The 24,140-nt window shown below is 40.7% G+C and overlaps 1 long non-coding RNA gene across 1 annotated transcript in view; it reads right to left on the reverse strand.

Moving 5' to 3' along the window:
* LOC311420777 overlaps positions 1–20,706 on the reverse strand; it is a 128,460-nt gene extending 107,754 nt beyond the window's left edge. Inside the window, exon 1 of the long non-coding RNA XR_014684548.1 lies at positions 20,543–20,706. This is a non-coding gene — a long non-coding RNA (uncharacterized lncRNA). The remainder of the gene's footprint in view (positions 1–20,542) is intronic.
* Positions 20,707–24,140: the final 3,434 nt, after the last annotated feature.

Raw genomic sequence — 24,140 nt, forward strand, 5'->3', positions numbered from 1 at the left:
AGAACAGGCTGCCCAGGGCCGGGGTAGAGCCCTGTCCCTGGAGGTGTCTGAGACATGGCTCGGGCACCACGGGACTGGGCTCAGTAGGTCATGGTTGGACTTGGTGACCTTGAAGGTCTTTTGCAACGTAGATGATTCTATGATGCTACTATTTCAGACTTTTTTTTTTATTTTTTTTAAATTATACTACAACCCATAGTCTTGGTGTGAACAGAAGTTTTTGGGGGCTGGGGGGAACAAGTAAAGGATGGGTGCTGAGGAAAGGTGTCACTTGGAACTAATCCTGAATTCCTGTAAGAAATGATTAGGGGGCTGGCTACACTACAAAGGGCAAGCGCAATTGAGGTTGACCAATTAGCTCATTTGCTAAAATATTAGACAGGGAAAATATAACACAGTGCAGAGAAACAAAGTAGCATAATTGGTTTTAAAATTCAATTAAAAATAAAGAGAAGAGATCAGTATTCACCCAGCTCTGGAAAAAGACTCCCATGGAAACCATTGCTTTTTGTTTTAAGGAGAAAAAAAATCACTTTGCTGCAAACTGAGTATCATTTTACAGGTCTGCTGATTTAGTTGTTTTCTTAACCATTAACAGGGGCAAGACAGATAAGTGGTGGGGGAAACAAAGGTCATGAAACTCAGTAAAAATAGAATTCACGGCATTAAAATAATTTTCAAATCAGAGTTCCCCTGCCTCTACACATCACAACTAAACAGCAACCAAATTTGTATTAAACTGAATAAAAACGCTGGTAAATTCAGAACAGTGGTGGAAGACAAAGAGAGAGAAGATGCCGAGCAGTCAGTAAATAACTCTAGCACCACTTTCCCCAGGCTACACCTTTCATAAATGGTGGGTCCCCACAGAAAATCATGGTACAGAGTGGGAGAGGAGAAGGCACCAAAGGACAGATGTCTCCTATGCAACAAGGATTACAGCTGCTCTTCACTTAACTGAGAAAAGCTCTAAAAAACTTCCATGACTCAGCTCAGATGTTTCCAAATTATATAAAGTTGATCTGATTTGCATGGAAGTGTAAATTGATTCGTTCAGCTCAAACCCCCTAATTCTTAAACTTCATTAATAATGCATGCTGCACAAGCCCTGCGAGCTGCCAAGAAACATCCGAAAGGTGTTCGTTTCGGTCCCGTTGGCGTATGACCTGCTGGAGCAACGAGAAGAACACAGCTTCTGACCTTCCACTGGCTGTAGGTCCTTCGCCATAAAACAGAGAGAAATAATCTAAAGCAGGGACTTAGCTGACTTTCTGATGGAATATGTAGCTGTTGTAGGAGTGCACAATCGTGCTGTGTTATCCCCGTGTACGTCAATGCTGTTTATCACTCGCATTGCTCTAATAATATACCCAGTGCTTTAAAAGCACCTCTAACAAAAGATGCTCTTTGGTTCCAAAGAGGAATACAGAAATGATGATTTGTAGGTATGCAAACTACCATGGTATTTATATGCTAAACTGGCACAATAGTCATGGCTCACGTCTTTTGCTGAATGGTTAAAAAACAAACAAAAAGCCCACGCAGTAATTAGTTAATAATGTCTTGCATATTTTGATGCTGTATGTCAAAGACAGGAAACTTGTTGCTTGTAATTTGTGGAACAAATCTTTGCAGCTGTCACTATGCCAGGCTGGTTGATTATTTTTCCTTTCAAAACAAACCAGGCAGCATGACGCACCGGTGACAAAAGAACGAAGAAATGCTAATGCACAGAAGCAATAGTCTAAAACCTCTCTCCTGGAGAGGGCCTATAGCAGCTTTGCAGCAGTGCCCATCATCACCAGCACTGGACCCTGCCATGGCACAGCACACGAACAAGCAACGTAGCTCCTGAATTATGAGGGTGTTGCTTCAGATTAAATACTGTGCTGGAGCAGTATCTTAGTAGGGCACTACCCACCCCATTCTTTTGCTTTTATAATTAATACAAACTCTTGGAGTTTCCTGAAGTTAAAGGTGTATTTCCCTTATGACAAGCAGCCTCTGTGCGCCTGTTTCAGAAAAGATTTTCCATTAGCACAAGGACTCTCCAAAAAGTCGTTTCTCCTGGAACATAATTCAGAGCAGCCACTGAACTTTTGTTTAAAAGAAATTTAAAGGAAAACTCTTTCCACTCAATAGCATTATGTCAACCACTTCTTTTTCTCTCACTGCTTGTTACTGAACTGCCTCAATACTAGCTTCAAAACTAGCCCTCTGACAACGACTGGCACAACGACTAGTACAGAAACCCTTCCAGGGCAACTGAAGGGGAGAAGATACAAAGCAGATCTACAGAAGATATGTATGATGAGAGTACTCATTATTTACATTTACTGAAAGCGATTCCAAGTATTCGACCTGGACTTCAGAAGAGAATTCGGAAAAGGCCCTTGTAAAATGTAGATTATTGACACTGAGATACAAGGAGCCAAGGAGAAACACAGTCAATGTTAACGCAGGGGAAGCTGGAAATCAGCCAGACAAAGCAATTCTTTTCAACCCAAAGCAGATGCTTTTTTTTTTTTTTTTTTTTTATGCATTTGACTTGTTTTCTCCTCTCTTTCTGCAGCCACAGGATAGAACCAGGGTTTTCTAATTATTATTAATTTATTTTTTTTTAAAAGGCATAGTTGCCTTCTCCCAGACTTTCACGGGATAGGAAAATCATTTCCAACTAACCTTCTGTCACAAAGTCAAATCTGAATGGGGATCTAAAAAAAATCGTGTTGAGAGTCTGTTCTAAGAAAGCAGATACTGAGCCAAAATAATCCATAGGTCACACGGTGTAGAGGTAGCTGGTGTTTGTCTAGAAAGGCTGAGGATAACAAGGTGCTGGAGTGGGAGATGATCTAATGTTTATTTTTATCTCTTGTCAATCCCTCTGCAGGTGTTGCAAAAGATTACCAATTTCTGCTACTACATACTATAAGAAACATAAGTCTCAAGCTAGAATTTTGAAATGAGGGCATTTAAAAAAAATCAAAATGCCCCAAACCTTATTTGAACCAAGAGAAGCCCAATCATTTTTTTTTTTTTTTTTTTTTAATTTAAATCCATTACTGAACTAACAAGAAATGGCAATGATGATACCTAATAATTCAAGCTCTCTTGAATTACTCTCAAGCCCACGAATCAATGGTGCACCTCAGACATAAAAACACACTGAAACGAGCTCACTGTGCCGAGGTCGTACCTGGCTGTGAGCAGCATACACGAGGCTTGCCCATGGTCAGGTTTCTGCCGACTATTACAGATAGAGCAAGGGCAGGAGAGCAAATGCCACATCCCTGTGGCAAAGGGCAACTTCGTGCCTTATTTTTGCACAGAACTACACCCCAGCTTTCCCATTAAAAATCTCCACAAACACTACTGAAGGTAATTACTGCTCTTATGTCTGCAGATACCAGACCAAGCTTAGTAACACTAATTAGGCAAAAGCATAAGGATTTTAGCAACCAGTTTGGAGGCAGCAAGACAAGCTGAGGACTTGGGGATCTGAGCTTGGCACAGTCTTCTGGCAGTCAGGAGGAGCCAGAGACAGGGGGTCCTGCAGGAAGGACAGGGGACAGCACCTCGGCAGTGCTGCCAGCTGGCCCTGCTCAGCGAGCAGCTCCAGCTGCCCAGGCACTGCATTTCCAGGTGGTCGCATGCATTCCTAAAGCTCTTCTTGAACAGGAATTCGTTTAAACACATGCTTTAGTGCTTTATTATATTCAGGCTCGCAGATGCAGACAGTGCATCTCTCTCTTTCCCAGCATCCCTCCTTCAACAAGCCCTCTCGAGATGCAGCTATGCTGTCCCATCTCCTGACACCCCTCACAAAATATTTGGTTTGTGTGAGCAAACGGGGAATTAAGCCATGCTCACCTGCGCTCCCCCCACACCACAGACGACAGACCTTGTGTATACATTATGATACCTTGGCAGACTTCAGGTGTTGCCCTACAACCAGCTCACTCAGCACGGCGCAGTAGCTCTTCACGTTAAGCCAGCTTGCAAATCATGCCAAAGTCATAATCTAAATAACATTTAAAAGTGATTATAACAGCCTGCTTGATTTAGATACATGCTTGTATACTTAGACATAGGAAAACAAAACCAGAACCAAAACAACAACAAAAAAGAGGTGGCTAGTTTAACCACCACCAATACCACGATATTAAAGAATGTACTTTGAATATTTTAGTGCTTTTTCATTTTAATAACGTCTCTGCAGTAAGAGGATTTCTGCAGCTGTTTACCTTGATATCCCAAACCATCTCAATCTTTGCTCCATTGAGGTTCCTCTGTTTCTGTTCAGATGCAGCACCATGCCAAATAAAGCGTCCTTTGCTCATGTCATACTTACTGAATGCCTCTGAACTTGAGGTCTAGAAAGAGCTATGTTAGAATGAAAATTAAAAATTAAAAAAAAAAAAAGGCTTATAACTTGAAGTGACCTTGATGGAGATTTCTATATGAAATACATAATAATCTGCTTTTACACACCTGGCTTATACAGCAGCCAGTTGGATTTAAGCTTTAATTCCCAAAGCCCTCAAGATAACAGCTCTCTGTACTTACAGTGAGGTCTTCACATTTATCTTTCAATTTTGCTCCCTATCCCCAAACCCTCAAACTGCAAAAATGCAACCGATTCAGGCATCAACCAGTGACCATTTGCCTTGCAAGTGTTTGATTCCCCCCCTTTAAAAAAAAACAAAACAAACAAAAAAAACAACAACCAAACATGTTTAATAAGGACAATTTAGAGAGACCAGCCAGGTTTCCTGATCTTAATTACTGTATCTACTCATTTCCTTATTTAACCATTGAACTCTCACTGTACAGGCACAAAGTGGATCGAGGCTCTTCCTGATCAGGAAGCCTCCAAGCAGAGCCAAAAATAAATTTTAGAGACAGGAAAGATTTTGGAAGAACAGGGAGGAAGAATTTAAAAGACAACTCATTTATTCAATAAATTTCAGGGAAATTTCACATGGAAGGTGTGATTCTTGCATTGAGGAGGTGAATGAGAGACGGAAAAAGAACCAATCCTATAATTTCTGGGTAACACCTGCCTCATCTGGCAATTCCTTTATAACGTGAACACGAACATCAGCTGGCATAGTCGCCTCTTTCCTGATGCAGACAGATCCTTGCTCACTGCAGCCTGACTGGGGGCTTCACGTGAACCACCAAGAAGCCTTGACACAATTTGAGGCTTCAGAGGGTCCCGGAGGAGGTGCCTGCACCAGTGGCAGAGACATGAAAGGTTCCCAAACACACTTACAATCCTCGGCAGAGGCTCTACGCTCTTCCACACTGCTAAATGTAATTAGAATTTAGCAAAGAGTTTATAATTGATTTAATTGCTGCTGCTTTTCTCTTCAGGAAAACATCTAAAACCAACTCATTAACCCCTCAGCTTTCTTTGTTATCTTGGATTATTCACTGGCATTTCCCAGAAGTTTAAGGGTTTATTATATTTTTCCATTTAAATATGGAAATATGATATACTACCTCTCAATATACCGTGTGCATACGCACATTGATCAGGGTTCTGTTCAGAAGCAACAGCGAAGTATTGCTTTTCTTGTTGTGTGTTGTTTTTCTTTCAAGAGCTTGTTCAAGAAAAAATAGAAAAGGAAAAAGCCAACACCTTCACAGAAGCCTGTCTTCATCAGCTGCTGTTCCTCATCCGGACAGTAGTTGTACACACCTCTTGACTGTCCTTCTCCTCTGGAAAATCCTACTTTTGGCTCTGTGTTACCCAGGTCTCATCTCCAAGTTCGTTCTAACAGTGGCCAGATACACATTTCTGGTTCAGTGCTACTTCCCCATCCAGACACTCTTGCAAAAATGCAAGTGCCAATAGGAAATAACAAGTTAGACAACATTAGAAGGGTAACCCCTGAGCTGGAACTTAATTTCTCCCCTCATTACTCAAGCATCAAAGATTACATCTTGGAAGACTTCTCTAAAGGAGGACAATGAATGGGTGCGAACATAACTGAAGGGAACTCATTTAAGACTCTGGATGAATATTCATGGAAAATATTTTTGCATTGTTTGCCTAGCTCTAATTGTGTTCATTAAAGAAAAACTTCATTAGCGAAGGCAAGAGCATATTGTTGTGCACAGCAGTGAACAAAATACAATCCTAGAAATAGCACTTACTGTTTTCAGAGCAGTGTGCGCAGGTTTGTCAGTTACTGGTAACAAAGGCAACATTTCAGAGTTATAATGAGCTCAAATGTTCACATTAACAATTCAAATTCATAAAAGGGACAGGCGCAGTTTGAGCTTCTTGCAAAACAAACTGTAACACCAAAAACACTGGCATTGAATAGTGACGGAAAGATTCTTGGAGGAGCTAATGGATAAATAATAGAAGTACTGCCACACATTAGGATGTACGTGCATCATTGCCTGATGATGGATGACTTCTCAGTGTTTGTGAATGTTTCTATCTAATTGCTAATGCACAAAGAAGCTATCATCTCTGGTATTAGTGCTAGCTAACAGAAGAGGGCTCTGTTTTTCTGCAGAAACATTCTCAGCTCTGCAAACAGCTAGCACACATCAGCCATCTTGCTTCATATTGCAGTAGGCCTGAAACTGGCCATTTACCCAGGGAAACAGCTAGGTTAACTTCTTCTCAGAAACAACACCTTCTGCCTTTGGCATTGTATCTCAATTTTGTTTCCTCTCTGGGTCAGATTTCAAGCCAAGTCTCTGGATGGCAGCAGCCAGCACCTCCAAGACATGAGCACAGCAACCAACAGCTCCCCCACCGAGATGCCTGGTTCCTCCCACGTGCTGCACGTTGTCCCAGGGAACCCCCTCCATCCTGCCACGTCCCCCAGGAGTAACTGGGTGGCAAGGAGTTTGGAGCTGTGCCTGATGTTAGACATTGCACTGCCTGGCATTGCCATTACCAGGCTCATTTGTACATTGAGTATTTCAGGGATGATCGCCGCAGACCCTTCAGTAACCAAGGGCTGATCGTGCTTCCCTTCTTCACGGGCTTGGGAAGATTAAACACAGCAGGAGCCACTTGACTTCTGGTGTTAGGGGCTACACAAGTACTGTAGTGATAGATCAGCATTGACTAATGTTTAATGTGACGTCCAGAAACTCACCCAAGGACTTTATGTAAGCACAGTAACTTCTGAATGAAACTGTCTGCCTCAGAAATGCCCTCAGCCTTGCTACCAAAAGGCATAAGCAGTGAGCAGCTTGCTGTGTCCTTCACACATCACAACGAAGGATAAGGGTCATGAATCCAAACCTGCAAGTCACTTGTACAAAATACTCTGGCATTTCCTTTGCTTTAACAACAGCATCTCAGGGAAAGCCACCCACTCTCATTAGCAGGTTTCAAACAAATTGAATAAATGCATTTTTTTCCTCTCATTCTCCCTAGATTTATGTTCTAGTTTTCATCAGCATTCAGCTCACTGCATGAGAGGACATTCAAATGACAGATTAACATTTTCTGGAGTGGGTATTTGCTTGCTCTGTGTATCAGTTATATTCATGTATATTTTTGTACTTTTTCTGTAACCGGCCTCTGAAGAACAATTCTATATTTATCCCTAAATGGCTTATTATCTAGGATAAACACTACATTCCCCTCCCTTCTTTTTCAATTTTCCCTGCTGAGACTTCATATTTTCTTCTTTATAGGACATTTGCTGTATTCATCAGGGTCCGGGTGTTACTGGTACTTGCTCACAATATTTCAGCTTCTGCAGGTCAGTAAGTAACTGGCTAGTCCTAGTGCCATTTTCACTTCTCCTCCTTCCAGTTGTCATTGCAACATATACACAGTGCGCCTCTCAGTGAAGGAGCTCATGCATAACTCCCATGTAATACCTACAGGGATGGTGTTACTTCAGCAGGCTGAAGGAATGGGCTGACAGAAACCTAATGAAGTTCTAACACAAAATCTTGCACATGGGACAGAAGGAAGCCATGCAATGCTGGGCTTAGGACAACCACCTAGAGCAGCTCTGCAGGGAAGGAAGGAGCCAGTGTTCCAGCAAGCATTAAGCTGAACATGAAAAAGCAGCACGCCCTTACAGTGCCACAAGGTGTTTTCTTAGTGGAAATTGTTTTCCATGCAGTACTTGTGAACATCAGTCTGGCCATTTGTTCTTCAGACCTCCACTTTCAAAAACAAACTAAGTATTCTTCCCCCTATGTATCTTCTCCATCCATCCCGCTCTGCATTCTAGCTCACACTGGTCAATTTATTCAGCATCTTGATTACGGGTATGAATATATCTACAACTAAATCACCCCCAAGAAGCTCTGTGCTTCTGGAAGAGCAGCTTTATTTATAATTGCCTGGAAGTACATGCATATTATATTCCTTGCAATGAACACCTGTTCTTACCACAGTCATGAGCTTAACAACTCAGATTTCTGAGGTCTCTTTTTGCTCGACCGCACCAAGTCCTCCCCACCATGATCCTCCCAACAGAACCAGGCTCATCTCTGCCCTGTCACCGCCGGCGGCACTGCTCAGCAGCACTGCTGCTCTGCAGTAGCTACTGGATTTATCTTGCAGCATCTTACTCTAAGATAAAGAGCTCTATTTTGTGTGCAGTTGTAGCTTATTATTGGCTGTCATTTAATTGGACCTCTCTAGTATACTTTTTTTTTACATATCAAAAATAATCTGACTGTTTATGGAACAAACACAAACCACTGAGTTCCTCAAAATCCACAGCCGTTCAGTGGCACTCACCTTGCCAGCAGGAAGTTGCAGGCAGATGAGGTGGGACTGCAGATCTCTTGCATGGCCCAAAGTGGTTTTGGCATCAGCTACAGCGTGGAATTGGCTTCACATTCACTATTTATTTTGTGTTTTGGGACGAAGGGCGTTCATCTATGTTTAGCTTCTAAGACATTTACGTGTTTTAAAAATATGTATTATTCATATCTATTCCCACTCACACCTAATTTATGGCAATTGTATTTTTATAACTGATAACTATACATCATTGTGCAGTTGTCACTCTTTTAGGAGCCTGACTACTGTATGCGTTTGAATACAGAAATGACAAAAAACACAAAGAAGAGATGGGATGTGCTTGCTCTGGGAAAGCAGCAAGGAGAAAGAAGAAGTGACTCAGTCTTGGTGGAAAACAGGCTACAAGTGCCCTCCACAACAAATGTTGACGCTATGCATCTGCAGGTGGCTCCCTATACCCAATTGCTACCCACAACTTTAGAAGATCAGAATATGTTAATTCTAACAGAAAACAGATGACTGTTTGTTTCAGCCTTCTCAGAGATCACGAGCTGACATTCCAGGTATCAGTAGACCACTACTGAAATAAGCTGAAGCTGCAAGAAACAATAATTTTAGAGCACATTTTTAAAATTTAATATCCTTGGTTTCTCTGTAAGTGCTCTTGTTCAAATACACTGAAGGATCAGTCTGGAGGAATGAGTATTTTTAAGACATCAGGACTTGGTGGGCAGTATCCTGACCAAAGCACACAGTCAGAGCAGCTCCACTGAGCAAGCTGGCGTGGTGTAGACATGTGCCAGCACACGCTGCGTTGGCTGCGGTCCCTCTGCGTGCATCCAACTCCCTTGCTGAGATAACAGCAGCTTTTGTTTTGGCCCATCTCAGAAGGGATAGCAAAAAGGATGAAGTTTCAACATTTTAAACAGTACTTTCTTTTACGTACTCTAGCATTGCAAGGTTTTTTTTTTGTTTGTTTTTTGTTTTGTTTTGTTTTTTTAAGAAAAAAAAAACACACAACTGTATGTTCGAATGGTTTCATGTTCAATAGTTTCTGTTACTGACAAATGGCAAAGTTCCCATTTCATTTTGATGTGTGTGTTAAATCATGACAGGTATCCATCCTTGCCAACTAGCTCTAGCATGAAAATAAGGAGGCCCAGGAGACTAACGCTATTTCAAGTAGTAAATAATATCAATGGATTTGAAAGGAAAAGATAAGCCTATATTGTCTGTTAAAGAATACCCAGGTGGAAGGAAGCATTCTGTCAGATACAACAGGCTGAATTAGAGCTTGTCTGAGAGCAGCCGATTGGCTACATTGGTTAATTAATACTGAACAAACAAAAGACAAAATGTAGATAGATTGGGACCTAGGAACTTACTATTACCATTATAAGGAAACAAACGTTTCCAGCAAAAAATGTTGTCAGTTTTTACCCAAGTTTACCAAGTCAAGCCTGAGAAGATCCGCCACACAGCCCTGCAGGCACTCATCTCTGCCATTCTCTGCCTACCTACCACCACCAAGGAAGAAGATACCACGGATGTACCAAGGAAGAAGATGTACCATGACATGCTCTTGTCTACCTGGAGGCATTTTCTCTGCATCCATTCGGCTCAGAAGACACATGATGGGGGAACAGAACCACAGGATTCCAGGAGAATGAAACATAGGAGAAAACCCTGCAGTTACATGCCAGCCCAGACAAGTTGGAGTTGGTATTATGAAGCAAGAGAAAGCCTGCAGGTGACTCTTTTTTACAGCACACCTTAGAGTGTTTACCTAGCCCTAGGCTGCTTCTGGATACTCTCATAGCAGCTGGGACTCGGTGCTCTTTTGTCTCTACCAAGAGGAAAGAAATCAATGGCAACAGCTGTAAAACTGCTTGATGAGAAGCTATTTGTCAGAATTTGGCCCTCCCGTGTCAATTCTGGGATGTTCCATCCATCAGGAAATAAGGGTTTTGTGGGGGTTAATGTGCATGGCTCCCATTAATCATCACGGGAGCTGTGTGTATGGAAAGAACAAATAAAAATACCAATACCATTCACTTGGCCTCTGGGGAACAGGGTTATTTCGTCACTCCAGTGTAATTGAGAGAACAGTACCCAAGGTGTGAGCACAGTACATAAATATACTTATTGCAGATAAGAAGTTTTGATTATTTTTGCTAGGGCTATACGTAACACCACTTTAAGTTGGATTAGATGTCTCTTCTTGACAGAAATATCACCAGACAAAAATCAATAAAGCTGTTAAAGAGCCCAATAGATTTATCACCTACATATTACACCTGATATTTTCACGTGTCCCACTCTAAAGTGCAAGCTTTTGTCTATTGGCATTTTCCAAATGTGAGAAGTTAAAGATTCAAAAGGCAGCATTTCAGGAAAAGGGAGGGTTAGTAGTTAAATCAAATTAGACTCGTGTTACCTGATATAACACAATCATGTTCTAGCAATTACTTTGTGACATACTAATCTGTGAATCAAACGTCCAACTGCAACATTTTTAAATGGCTTTTTAGTTGTCTGCATGTGTTGAAAAAATAATCAGCCAGGGTTGAGTGGGTTTCTGGGTGGGTAGCATGCCTCTCTGCCTTCAAGAGAGCTTTAAATACAGATTGGAAAAGAAACGGAGTCAAAAATAACTCCCTCTGCCTTGGAGTACTGCAAAGCCAGTAAAAACACTTTTAAAAAAAAAAAAGTGACCTCACATTGGCTAACTTGTACCAACAGCAACAGGACATTGGGGTAAACCCTGCATTTATGCATGAACACGGGGAAAACTGCCTCAATCTGCAGCAGGAGAGGTTTAGATTAGATATCAAGAAAAATCTCTTCACAGGAGTGGTTAGGCATTGGAACATGCTGCCCAGGGAAGTCTTATCACCATAAGTCTTATCTTGAACTTGCACGAACAAAAGATCACTGCTGCTTTATGAGCATATGGATCTAAAAGCAAGCTTCCACCTTGATCCTGCAGAAGAAAATGGTTATTGGTTTAACCTACAACACATTCCAGTCAAAGTCTTGCTACTTACTTCCAAATTTTCACCTTTTTCTTCACATCTCCTTTCCTTAGTACTTTTTTAAAATAAAATAAAGTAGCAGGAAAAAAAAAAAAAAAGCTGAAGCAAAACACCTGTGAGACTTAACTGGTCACTGGGACCTAAGGCAGCTCCAATACAGCATGCTATTAAGGCATCCTCTTCCAGAGCACAAAGCGTTCAGCAAACACTCAGACCTCATCCCGCAGGAGAGCTATTACTGTGCACCCACACACTGACAAACCGGGGCACAGCACCAGGGAACCAGCCTGCCCAGGGCACAGCCGAGGACAAAATCCAGGTCACCGTACTCCTATTCAGAGATTTTTCCTCCAGTAGATCAAGTGTATGGCCACTATGGGACAGATTCTCCCAGACCAGACCTAGGAGCACAGTCCCAGCCTTATCCCAACATAATGCTCAGATGAAAAAAAATCCATTAATATTACCACAAGAAGAGGTAATATTAAATTCTGTCACAATAACACAAACGTTAGAATTAACACCTAAACTCCAAATGCAATCAGCACGCTAATTAAGTGCACTGCATTGTGAAAACCAATTCCCACTTAAAAGTGATTAAAGACTTAAAAGAGGAAGAAGGCATATGTAGGAACTGGGGGAGAGAAGGAGATGCTCTTCTGCTTTTACACACACAGATTACGTGCCATGCAATGAGGGGTCAGGCACTGAACTCCCAGACCATTACCTCAATCATTAGGCATCTTTTTCCTGAAAAAAAAAATAAAAAAAATGTTTTCAGGTGAACTTCTAGCAATCCCTTTAGTCTCAGCACTGTCCATCTTCCTTCATTTTCAAATCTCTGTTATATATGGTACATTGATTTTTAAATGACTCTTCCAAGAGCTTTCTTTATATAAAGTTCAATTAAGCTCACTATGCAGGATGAAGGTGTCATAAGTATTAGCCATACCATGAGAAAGAAAGAAAAAAGGTTAAAAGTAATAAAGCATAAGGTGAAATAAGTAATGAGAGCAAAAATAATCAGGCTAAAATCAAGTTAAAATATAGAGTCCTCTCATCTGCAGAATTTAATTTAATTTATACTCCTAATGATCACATATTCCTTCCTTATTACATTTCCTCCATTTAACTGATATTGATGTTGTCCCAAATGTAATTGCCCTACTTTGGTGCCAACACAGCAAAGCTCAGCTTCAGTAGTTTTCCAAAAACAACTTCCTATTATCATCTTTCCAGTTTCAATAATGCAGTCTTCCCCATAATACAATATGGATGACTTCTCATTTGTATGCACAGCTTCTGTATTGCAGAAGCAGTCCAGGATCATATCCAAATGTCTTATGGGCTTTTTATAGCTACAGTACATTTGATTTACAGCTACTCCAGCGAACTGTTGTACTCATTATCATTGTAAGTCGAGGCATTTAGATCCTTTTTGCTTTTCATGTCCCTTGTATCATTGCAACTTTAAGATGCTCCAGCGATAGATCATTGACAAAAAAAATCAGACATCTTGTATTTTTCTGTTTATAATTATCTCAACTTGAGAACCAAAAGTATTTTCTAGTCACAATATGGTCAAGCACTATTTTTAGTGCTGATACTAAAATTTATGCAAAACACTCCTTTTTACCACAAAATAAGTGCAAATCATTTGAGTGATAACCAGTTCCTTACAGACTCAATATATTTTGGTATTCCAAAATAAATTTCAGAAACTTGAATGGCACTTTAATTGCACCAATGTTTATTTCAGATTTATAGGAACATCTGTATCCACCAGGGAAATTTTTTGTTAATTATAAGACAGACATGCTTTTGTTTGATTAGCTGACAGGGTCAGGGATTAGAAGGTAACATAACCTGACATGTAGAGATTTGAATAATAAGTAAACAAACAAACCTACAAAACACCTTTGTACACCTATACTGACTCCATTTTTAATTAGCACATCTTAACTTCATTCCCACATTAAGGAATTATTTCTACTACAATTTATTTTTTGTGCTTGTCATGAAGCCAAAAGAGGAAACCGCACAACAGACAGCCTAACAGTATCATTAGTCCCTCAATTTAAATGTAAAAATGCTTGTTCTAGTAAAAGCTTTCTGGGTGGTAAAAACAAACAGGCACTTAAGTTGTCAGAAAAAGCTCTTTTTGTTTTTCCTCCTCTTGACTCAGTCTTCAAAGACCGTCCTAGATCTAGTGAGAAGTCAGGGAGATCGCGAACTCCAGCCCACCAGAAAAAAGCATTTATACAGGACTTTAAAATGATTTTTGGAAGAACATCTTCACTCCACTGTGATTACAAAACAATGGTCCCAAATTAAGGCCTGATGTATGCTAAGCTGGCTTGCCATATATTGTTCCTTCTTACCTTCAAGGGTAAGTAATGCTTTTCTTATGTACATCCTGATTGCATATTCAAAGCTGCTACAATGGTTAGCAGTTAACCAATCCCTCTTTGCAGATTCTCATTTGGTCTCAATTCATAGGCAGGATCCATGGCTAGGAAGAAGATGCACACTTCAAGGTTATTCTCAGAGCCCTCATAATTTCACCTCAGATTTTGATCGAAAATTGCTTCTTTTTTTTCCAGGGGAAAAAATTGTTCACCTTTGAAATATCTGGTACCCTTGAAGAATTCTTTACTTTGAAAAGGATTATAATGGTGAAGTCTACACCTCAGTCTTTAAGAATAATTAGGATCTGTAGGGATTTCAAAGTGATATTCAGATGCATATTTATCATACCCAAGTTAATTAGCACTCCTCACTAAGGACAAAATAATTAAACTAATCATGTTTAATGAAATTTCTATGATAGTTGATGTCTTCAAATAAGAAATTTAAAATACATTAGTTGGACTGATTTCCTACTAGTTGGCTTCATACTAATTAAGTGTCCTTTCTCGATTTATGCTGAATTCCCTTTCTTACTTCCACTACTATAAAATACGGGCATCAGAAGCTCCCAGCCATTTCTTTTGCTGTTTGCAAAAGTACTTTACATTTCACACAACGTGAAATTTTAGCCAAGCATTTCTTCGCATATGAATTTCTTGCATTAATTTAAGTTAATTCCTGCATGCTCTGAAGGTTCTCTAGGCTGCACCAAAATCCTGGGCTTCAGGTGAACTACCTTTTTCCCTCTGTACCCACTTTGGCTGGTTTTGCCTTGCTTTTTATCACTGTGGAAACATCCCAGCTGTTGGATGCTTCCATGCGTATCTCTGCTGAAGCCACAGTACAGCACTGTGGGGATAATGTTATTACAAACCGCCTGTCCCTTTGGTACTTATTTAAATCCAAGTCTGTTTTTAATGCTGATATCTAAGTCAACATTGTCTTGATTTCTATCGACTCTGCAACGTTTCAAGTTATACCACTGAATGGATGAATTGCTGTGGGTTACAGCACCTGCATCTTCTCATCAATTCAAGCCATCAGCAACCACATGTGCTAATCTGTCCTCCATCTCCTTACACGCTTTTGAAGCATGGCAAGAAAAAAATTTGAATTGGAGAATAAAGGATTACAACCTCTGCTCTGTCTTCTCTCGTCTAGAGCCAGATTTAAGAAGTAGTTCTTAGACATGGGCTGACACCTTTTCCCCATGGCACATCACCATTGGGAGCAGCTCTCCTTTAAGAGCACAGCTGAAGCCAGGGGAGACCAGGGTCACTACAAGCACGGTACAGATCCAAGGTCATCTGAGATTTAGGTTTTCTCCATTCAGACATCCTTGCTGGCCTACAAATAAACTCTGGGGTCATATCAAGTTCCCTGCCCATGAGAAGCTACAGTCAGAGCAGATATTTCCTCTTTCTTAGCCATACAAAGCAATGACCCAGCAAGTGGTTACGTGACTCCTTTTCTGGGAAAATCATCCCTTCAGAAAACGCTGACTAGTGCAAAAAATAAAATCCAATACTGCTGCAAGACAACCATTTCAGACAGGGTTATTGATCTGCTGATTATCTTCTTGTAATAAACAGATATTTAGGGTTGTCACAATGTTCATGGATCCGTTGGCTTTAAAAATCATGTTTATCTTGGTATCAGCACGAGATACGTAGAAATCACTGAATGGTAGGGCAGCATTGATTTAATGGCTTTTACTTCTGTATAGTATTTGTTTTGGAAAGCCTTGTGTACTTCAGCAAACTTTCCTAGTAGTTTAAAAATATACCTGGTCTATCTCTCTGCTGCACAGCACTCACAAGTGGGCTATGAGTACAGGATATGAAACAAAATATTTCAGGCTACGTGCATGTGCTTTTCATGGAGAAGTAGAGCACACACGATTAAGACCATGCTAGTGACACCTCCACCCCACAAAATAATAATCATTGTGCTCCTTCCCTATCGTAGGTCCTGACAAACGCCTCACCTTCACATTTGCTTGATAAAAATTGTCTCCTTGACTCTGAGATGCATTAATTTTGTGGTGTCTTTTGAATGTATCCTGCAACATGACACGGCACCTTCATATAAATTAGAAGATGTGAAAGGTGGTCTGTGCTAAATGACAGTTACCCAAGAAAGAAAACGTGGCAGCAAAAATCACCTACAGCCAGCCTAAGACTGAAACCTTACAAAGGTCACCATTGGTTTCTTTTCTCCTCAATTTATTTTGTGCTATGTTCTCCTTGGCCAGAGTAGATTACCTGGCATCGAGTTAATTAGACATTGACATCCAAATGGAACAGGCAGAAGAGGCAAAAATATTGGGCAGCAAAAAGCAACAAGCTCTCCCACATAACTTGAATGCAAAAGTAAAAGAAAGCTGCTCTCTTTTAAGGACCCCAGGGGCATATGAATAATCTGCCCTATGGTCTGTCATCTGTTGTAACATTTTCTATCGTATTTCTATAAAGAAGTTTGCAAGTTTATTCTTTAACATATCCTACACCCTATTAACACTGGAATTCTCCAATTTATTCAAGCTTCAGATGACCCGAGATAAAGCTATCACGATATATAGGATCTACTTTTCCACTGACGTATTTCTATGATGTCCGCTATCATCATTACTAAATACTGAAATTATTCTCCTCTCAGAGGCACTTCAGGTTAGAAAGGTACAAAGTTCAAGGTTACATACAAAACCTCTAACTCTGAAGTGCAGAAGTAGTACTGGTGCACGCAAGGAGTATACTACTTTTGGAAAATGCTACATCAGCTGAGGATTCTCACTGCACATCGCTTTCCTTCCTGTGAATTAGAGATTATGCTCCAACCCTAACCCCTTTTTTTGGTCGTTGTCTTTGGCTCATGCATTGTTTGTGTGCACACATGTATAATAAGGCCCAAATAATGACAGGACATACCAGATAATGCTTCAGGAAAAACAGGAGCATCCAAAAAGAGAAAGTAGTAAATTGGAAAATTACCTGCTGTAATGTTTTCTCTCACAAATCTCATAGGTGTACTCAGAGAATGTAAAAATGAAACCGTTCACATTTCTTAGTCTTTTTACTAAGAACATTGCAGCTATAACACACATCATTAACCCTTAATAATTCATGCTAATTAATTACTCTTCTAATTCTACACAACCATTGTCTGATCACATTTATGATCACGTACAAGTCCAAAGTAACATGAAACAGAAAGATTTCCACAATCACTGTCTCGAAGTAAAAGACTTAAAGCAAAGAACTTCCAGTTCGTGGCACAGGCAGCATTGTTCATTTCTGCATTGTCCACGAGGAGATAATTCCTAAATGCCTGTTTACTGTTTTGCTACAAAGAGATAAAATGCCTTACCTAAAAGTTCAGCCTTCATCTAGTTCCATTACCTAAAACACCTAAAAAATATGCTGATGTTAACAATGCAGAAATCAGCAACTGGAGTTTCACAACAATTTTGTTTAGATTGTTATCAGAATAAAGCTAAGAGGCAAGGAAATTTGCAAGACAGTGTTATATGCATTCCTAGGGCTCAGCCACTACCACTTCTTCTTAGAAATTGGAAGATATTAAGATAGTGTTCAGAAGAGCTGTACAGAATTCAGAGCACTGTAGATACCCATGTTAGGACTAAATCCATACATGCACAATCTACAGCTATTTGCAAGAACAAAGCTATATACAGATCTTGTTTCTCAGAAAGGTGGGGTGGGACAGGATAAGACAAATCAGAGCCACTACCACAGAAATAAATAGAAAAAAAAACAACACACGTATTGAATCTTGGAAGCCTAGTGACCCCCTTGCTACATGAAATTACAGGTCTCACGCAAAGCTCGTTAAGGCACCCATCCATCTATCCGTTCAGCGGGTACTGCCACTGTGCCAGTCCGTAACTGAAAAGCCATATACGAAGTACTGCATTTGCTCTTTTTAAATGTGGGAGGCAAGCTGGAACTGAGGTACAGGATGAATACTGCAAGGATGAGAAATGAAGAATTAATGAAGCTGTATTGTAAGAAATGCAGCTGGAAGACACTGGTTTACTTAGCCTACCAAAAAGAAGGCAGAGAAGTGGTATTTTTATTTTGCTATGTCTTTATAACCTTACATACGTATAGAATATCAAGTATATCCAGTCCTTAATATATTCCCCAAAAGACAGTGTTGGTAACAATTATTGCACTTTTAGATGAGGATCTGAAGCACTGTGGAATGGGAGATAAAAAGTAATAATAATAATAAAAAAAAAAATCATCACATAACCGTAACACAACTTCTATATCCCTATAATCAAGAAGGCAGCTAAGCATCTTCATGGGTAAGATGACTGAACCACACCTAAGCACTAACCAGCACAGCCGGAGTGAGAATTCTCTGTGCACCAGAGGCCAAACAGAGAAAGAAGAAGAATTTTAATTTTAGAAAGTAAAGTCACTACCAAACACAGCTTTGAGAGGAAAAAATGGGAACATTTATCGCTAACACCCTTCAGCCAAAATCCATGTAGGGACATGACCATCTAAGCAGTTTACTCGAGGTTACAAGCAAGATCTGTTGCAGGGGAAGCAAGCTCAAGCAAAACCAGGCAAGTAACTCATCGTTTCCTCTCTCAGGCAAGAGCCACTTCCCTTGCTTTTCCAGCAAGGATAGAAGAGAGAGAAGTCAGGGGCCTGACTGCCAGGGAAGCAGAGCACAGGGAGTTCAGACGGACTGGCAAAGCAGCAAATAGCGCACAGGCCTTTCTGATCCCCAACAGCTGTGCAGGGGCTCAGCTGGTAAGCAGACAACAGTATGTGTACATATTAGCTTGCCACTGATGGGGACACTTCCAACTCCCCTTTATTTATTGGGCTACTTTTTTGATCCTCCCATTAGGCCGATCATTGCCTTCCTCATTACATCACTGTCACACAGGTTATTTTCTTTGATTTGTTATCTCACGTACATATAACTCATAAACCCAGCAGGTTTGCAATATTTTAGTGATGCGTAAACCAGAGGGAGACATTAATATATGGAGATCACATATGCCAGTACTGAAAACTCATGAGTTTCACTGAGGCATTATATGAAATGGATAAATGTTGTTACATAGGTGACCAGGATGGGAGATGCTAATCAAGCTACCCCTTTGGAAAGCTAGCAGAGCTCTGACTTTCTTGTACCTGGAAACTTCTGCCTTTTCATTAGTCTTTCTCTGTTGACAGAGCATTTCCACTGGGTATTAGAGTCATTCTCTGAGCAGAGCCTTGGGAAAAGACATGAAATGTTTCCTCCCCTCTGCACACACTTAAAGCTGGAGGCTGCTGAAACCTTTTTCTGGGGCTGACTTTATTTCATTCACAACAAAACAAGTTATATTGTGAAGTGTTACCAAGTAAGTGACATATTAATTATTAGGATAATAACAACAGAGCCCAGGTCATTAGCTCTCCTAACGAGATGGCACATACCTCCATGCTAGTGGGATCTGGTTCTTCCAGGGAGACAAGAGTGTCATATTAAAGATCTGTCAAAGAGGGATTGAAATAGCTGCTGCAGCTGTGAAGAATTTTTCTTCTCCCTGTTAAGCAGAGAGTCGCACTCTGAGCCTTATCACTCAAGTTCAAGAAATATTAATTGGCTGTTGGGAACTCAGGTGGAGGAGGGACAGTGACACCGCTTAGTTTTAGTTATCACCTTCAGCTGCCTCAGTTAGCACCTCTGCTTTCAAGGCAATCACCAGAGCTGCTGGAGGGGCTACCTGTCTGCCATCCATAAAGTTAAGTAGCCCCTCTCAAGGTGCAGCTCATGAAAAGGGAAACATCAGGTAGAGATTTATAACATAAACACTGTTTTGGCAAAGCAATAAAACATGATTTCTGTTGTTATTTCTCTGTGTTGCAGCAGTGACTGAAAAATCCCTTACTTCAGATCTGAATACTCATGTGCTACACAAAGGCACATCTCCTACACAGGAAAAAAAGCACACATAATTGCTTACAGAATTCACCACTGGTAAATCTGAAGATGACATCCAATCTGTACCGGCAAATGGTCTTAGAACAGTCAATTCATAGAAGTAGAGACATGTAGAAAAGCGTAACAAGCTGAAGAAGTACCCTAATACCCAAAGAATGATAAAATGATTACAGCTCTCTTCTCCAACACTCTCTAGTAAGCTTTAGTCCATGCGAGAACAACAGAACTACTGCTACACGTGGACATCCCAACAACTTTACAGAGAAATAGGTACCATCAGATCCACCAACAGCACCAGTTAGACCAAAGAAAAGCTTCCCTAGGACAACAGTATTGCAAAACTAAACTAAAAATACAACATGGAAAGGCAACAACATACCTTTGAGGAACATCTGTCTTATTAAGAAACCTTGATTGCAGGCTTCACCTTTGTCCTCCAGGTCTGGCTTACAATCACAGGCAGCATTTTACTCTACCAAGCTTTACTGCCTGTACAGCTAATGCTCTGCTTTCACTTGTATTTGGAGTTCAAAAGTTATTTCCTTCACCTTTCCTCCCTTAAGTCAGATACCTCATGCTACCCCAGCTCCCACTCCTTATTGCTGCAGCTCTTTGCAATTTCCTCCTGCTCGTCAGGGCCTGCACTGGGGGTAATTGGTGTCACCTACGTGGCATAGCTATTTTGTCTTAAGATGACAGTCCTGTGTTTCCACAGTGTGGTGGGCAAGAAACACTTGCTTAGTTCCATGTAACTATTTTTGATAATATTTGAAAGCCAAAAGTAAATTAAACACGTTCTGGTTTCAAATTTCATTGGTGTCTTGAAATAAAATGGCTGTGAAGGGGTCAGTCACATGAGAATCTCATCTTATGGCCTGCTGCTATAGCATTTGTGGTATTTTTTAGTTTTTACCTCTGCTAATCGTGCAGATGTTGAGGCCATCCTTCGGTTTCTTCCAGCGTCAGCCTTGTCCAGGTCCTGGGGCCTCTGCTGGCCCAACATGGCACCAGCACAGTGCCACAACAGCAGCTCTTCACTTTAGCTATTTTCCAGCTCGTTCAGTGGCAGATGCAGTGAACTTCAACTCCACAGTTACTGCCAGGGTTTCTTTTACCCTTCCACACCCCAGAGGAGAAGCTTGTGGTCCCTGTGGGTGGCTGGGTTCCAGCTGAAGGGAGGCTGTAGGGCACCGCGGCCTATGTGGGCCTGCAGGGCCCAGCCTGGCCCTCGTCAGGGTGGAGGGGCCACACACACAGCATCTCACATCAACTGCCTCATTAAAAACTGCCAGGAGCTGCTCTGAGTGTCTTCAAGAGCAGAAATGAGCCTTTCTCTGTGAAACCAGCTGTCCATCTGTGAATGCAGCAGCGGTGCAGAAGACCAGGGGGATCCTGGCCCGCGGGGCAGTCGAGTCGCCTCACCTGCCCGCAGCACTTCTTTACACCAGGGCCTTCCCTTTGGCTGGTTCAGCTTCAAGTTGACAAATCTAGTACAACCCAAAGATGTAAGCAAGTCTGGCAGTTTCTCTGATCTCATAATTTCTACCACAGACACAGGAGCAAGCTAATTCCTCTCTAGACGGGCTTCTTCTCTCTTGTGGTGTTTTAATTTTTGTAGCTTAAGTGTTGCGTGTCCTTCCTGAATCCTACCACGTGTTACTGCAGCATCCACTGGCACTACATAAATTGACAGTCTTTCCTATAAGCCAGTGAGTCCAAAGAATAAATGCATATGCAAAAATTATGTTATTCCTGTAAGCAACTTCTGTTAAAACCTTAGGACAGAACCCAATTCTCCATGCAAAGCCGATGTGCAAACTCCTAAATTAAAAAGAAATCTCAGGCAGGTGGAAATGCTGTTTTGGGACCTTTCTGGGGTTGCAGTTGCCAAGGAAACTGCTTCCTTTGTGCCCAGTCAAAGGCAGTGGCTGCTTGGAGCCTCATCCCAGCTCTGCCTGAATGTGCTGTAGCATCAGAATGGACAGGAAACTGCTAGAATACTCTGATAAAGGGAAAAATAATAACAATAATAATCGGGACTACCTCAACAAAATGGCTCTCCCTAAAAAAGGGAGGAAGCAGGAGCTGTTCTTGTGAAGCCTGTGGACTGTCTGTAGCCTCCCATGGCAGGTGACTGCCTTTCACCTTCAAAGACTAACACAGAGGCACATGGGGACAGATTTTTTATACGTTTCACTCTACTAGCTAAAGCAATGCATAATAAACTGTAAAAATGTAAAGGATATTTCAGTCTTAAAAGTCACACTCCTCCCTGTAGTTTTGATCTGTGGTTGCAGAAAGTACAAATAGTTAAAAGAACTGTCAGGGGAAAAAAAATAAAATATATCTATACATTTCTGATTTATTTTTTTATTACTTTTTCAGTGTTTGCTTCTTGTACATAATTACCTAATAAGCCTGTGTCATTCTATGAGTTCTATGCAGACATCATTCTAGTCTACTAAGGATTTTTTTTTGGTTGAGAGATGAATTATTTCCAGTCTTACTAATTAATTTTTTATGAGGAATAAGAAAAAGGATTGCAAACCCACAAAAGTGAAAAGGATGTCTCAAGCTTTGGCTTGATCTTGGTGAAACTGCTTAGTTGCTGCAAATATCTTTACTTTTCTGACATTGATTTACATTAGAATCATAGCAAAACAATCCTGGTTTAATGGATTAGCCTTCATTCCTTGATGCATTCTTAATCTAAAATTAATAGCACCCTCAGGTTACTTTGTTTTTCTACAAGTGGTTTGTATTAGCTTCAACATATTGATGCAGTTTCAATGCATTTAGCTAGCCTTCACTTTACTACAAGCCAATTTAATGGTCACCCTACATCTATCTGAAGTCAAAGCCAGTACAGGAGATTTACAGAGACAGGGAACATAAGCCAAGAAGGAATGAAAAGTGATACCTAAGGATCTGAGACTTCTCTTCAAAATAAAAGGCAAGGACAAATAAACAGCACGAAGTAATCCATCCCAAATTCTTTGGACCTCTAATGACTACTAACATCTTTTACACATAAAGATGTGCTACATGGACATGGCTAATAAGTTTAATGGAAGAGTGGTCCTAAATCCGTGGTGTTGGTGTGGGATAAGCAATGCCACAGAACGTGATCCCATGGATCTGAACAGTTATTTGACATTATAACAACCCATTAATCCCAGTTTCCCATTCTACATGATCAAGTACCAGAGGAAATCATGTAATATGATCATCTGTTGCACATCTCACGAAGAACTATTTAAAATGAAAGTAAAACTGATTAGACAAATGCATTTTTGGTCACCTCAGAAATCTCTCGTAGAAGTTATTGCCATGTATTTTAGGGAAGGAAAGAGGAAGCAAAACATTCATTTGCCATTTGGCCTGTGAGAGTAAAAGAACAAGAAAAATAAGGAAAAAAAAAAAACAAACCACATTTTGGAATAGGGCAATTATTTCAACTTTTATTGAGAAAAAGGTTTGAAAACATTTTTAACTTCACTGGTAAGATGCAGCTACAGACAGAAACGGCTAGTTTCTTGTCTATTCCAAAGGGCAAGTGCTATGCCTTCATTACAGCCATTTCATAAGGTCTGAGAAAATTCAAGTGATTATTTGTAATGGGAAACAAAAGGTCAGACAGCCAGCAATAGATTAATAAAATAGAGAAATCAAAATATTTTTTAGAATGCAGACTTCAACTTTTGTTTCTTCATTAAGAGAAACGCCCTATAAAAGAAAAAACTGGAGGCAATCATTAAAAATAATCCCCTGAACAAAGGTGAAAGCCAAGCAGGCAAGCACGCCAGCTTATGTAAAACTGCAGGGACCTTGAATGAAGAAGCCGCTTCCCACCAGGCTGGGAAGCATCACTGGACAGGAACGCTGCTTTCTCCCTCCCAGCACCTGCTGGCAGCTGCCAGTTGCTGATAATGCACCTTTCCTTCACTCAACTATTGCTGCACCTGTTGCCCTTGAAA

The sequence above is a fragment of the Aythya ferina genome (assembly GCF_964211825.1).
Source record: "Aythya ferina genome assembly, chromosome: 18".
In the NCBI taxonomy this organism is placed as follows: Eukaryota; Metazoa; Chordata; class Aves; order Anseriformes; family Anatidae; genus Aythya; species Aythya ferina.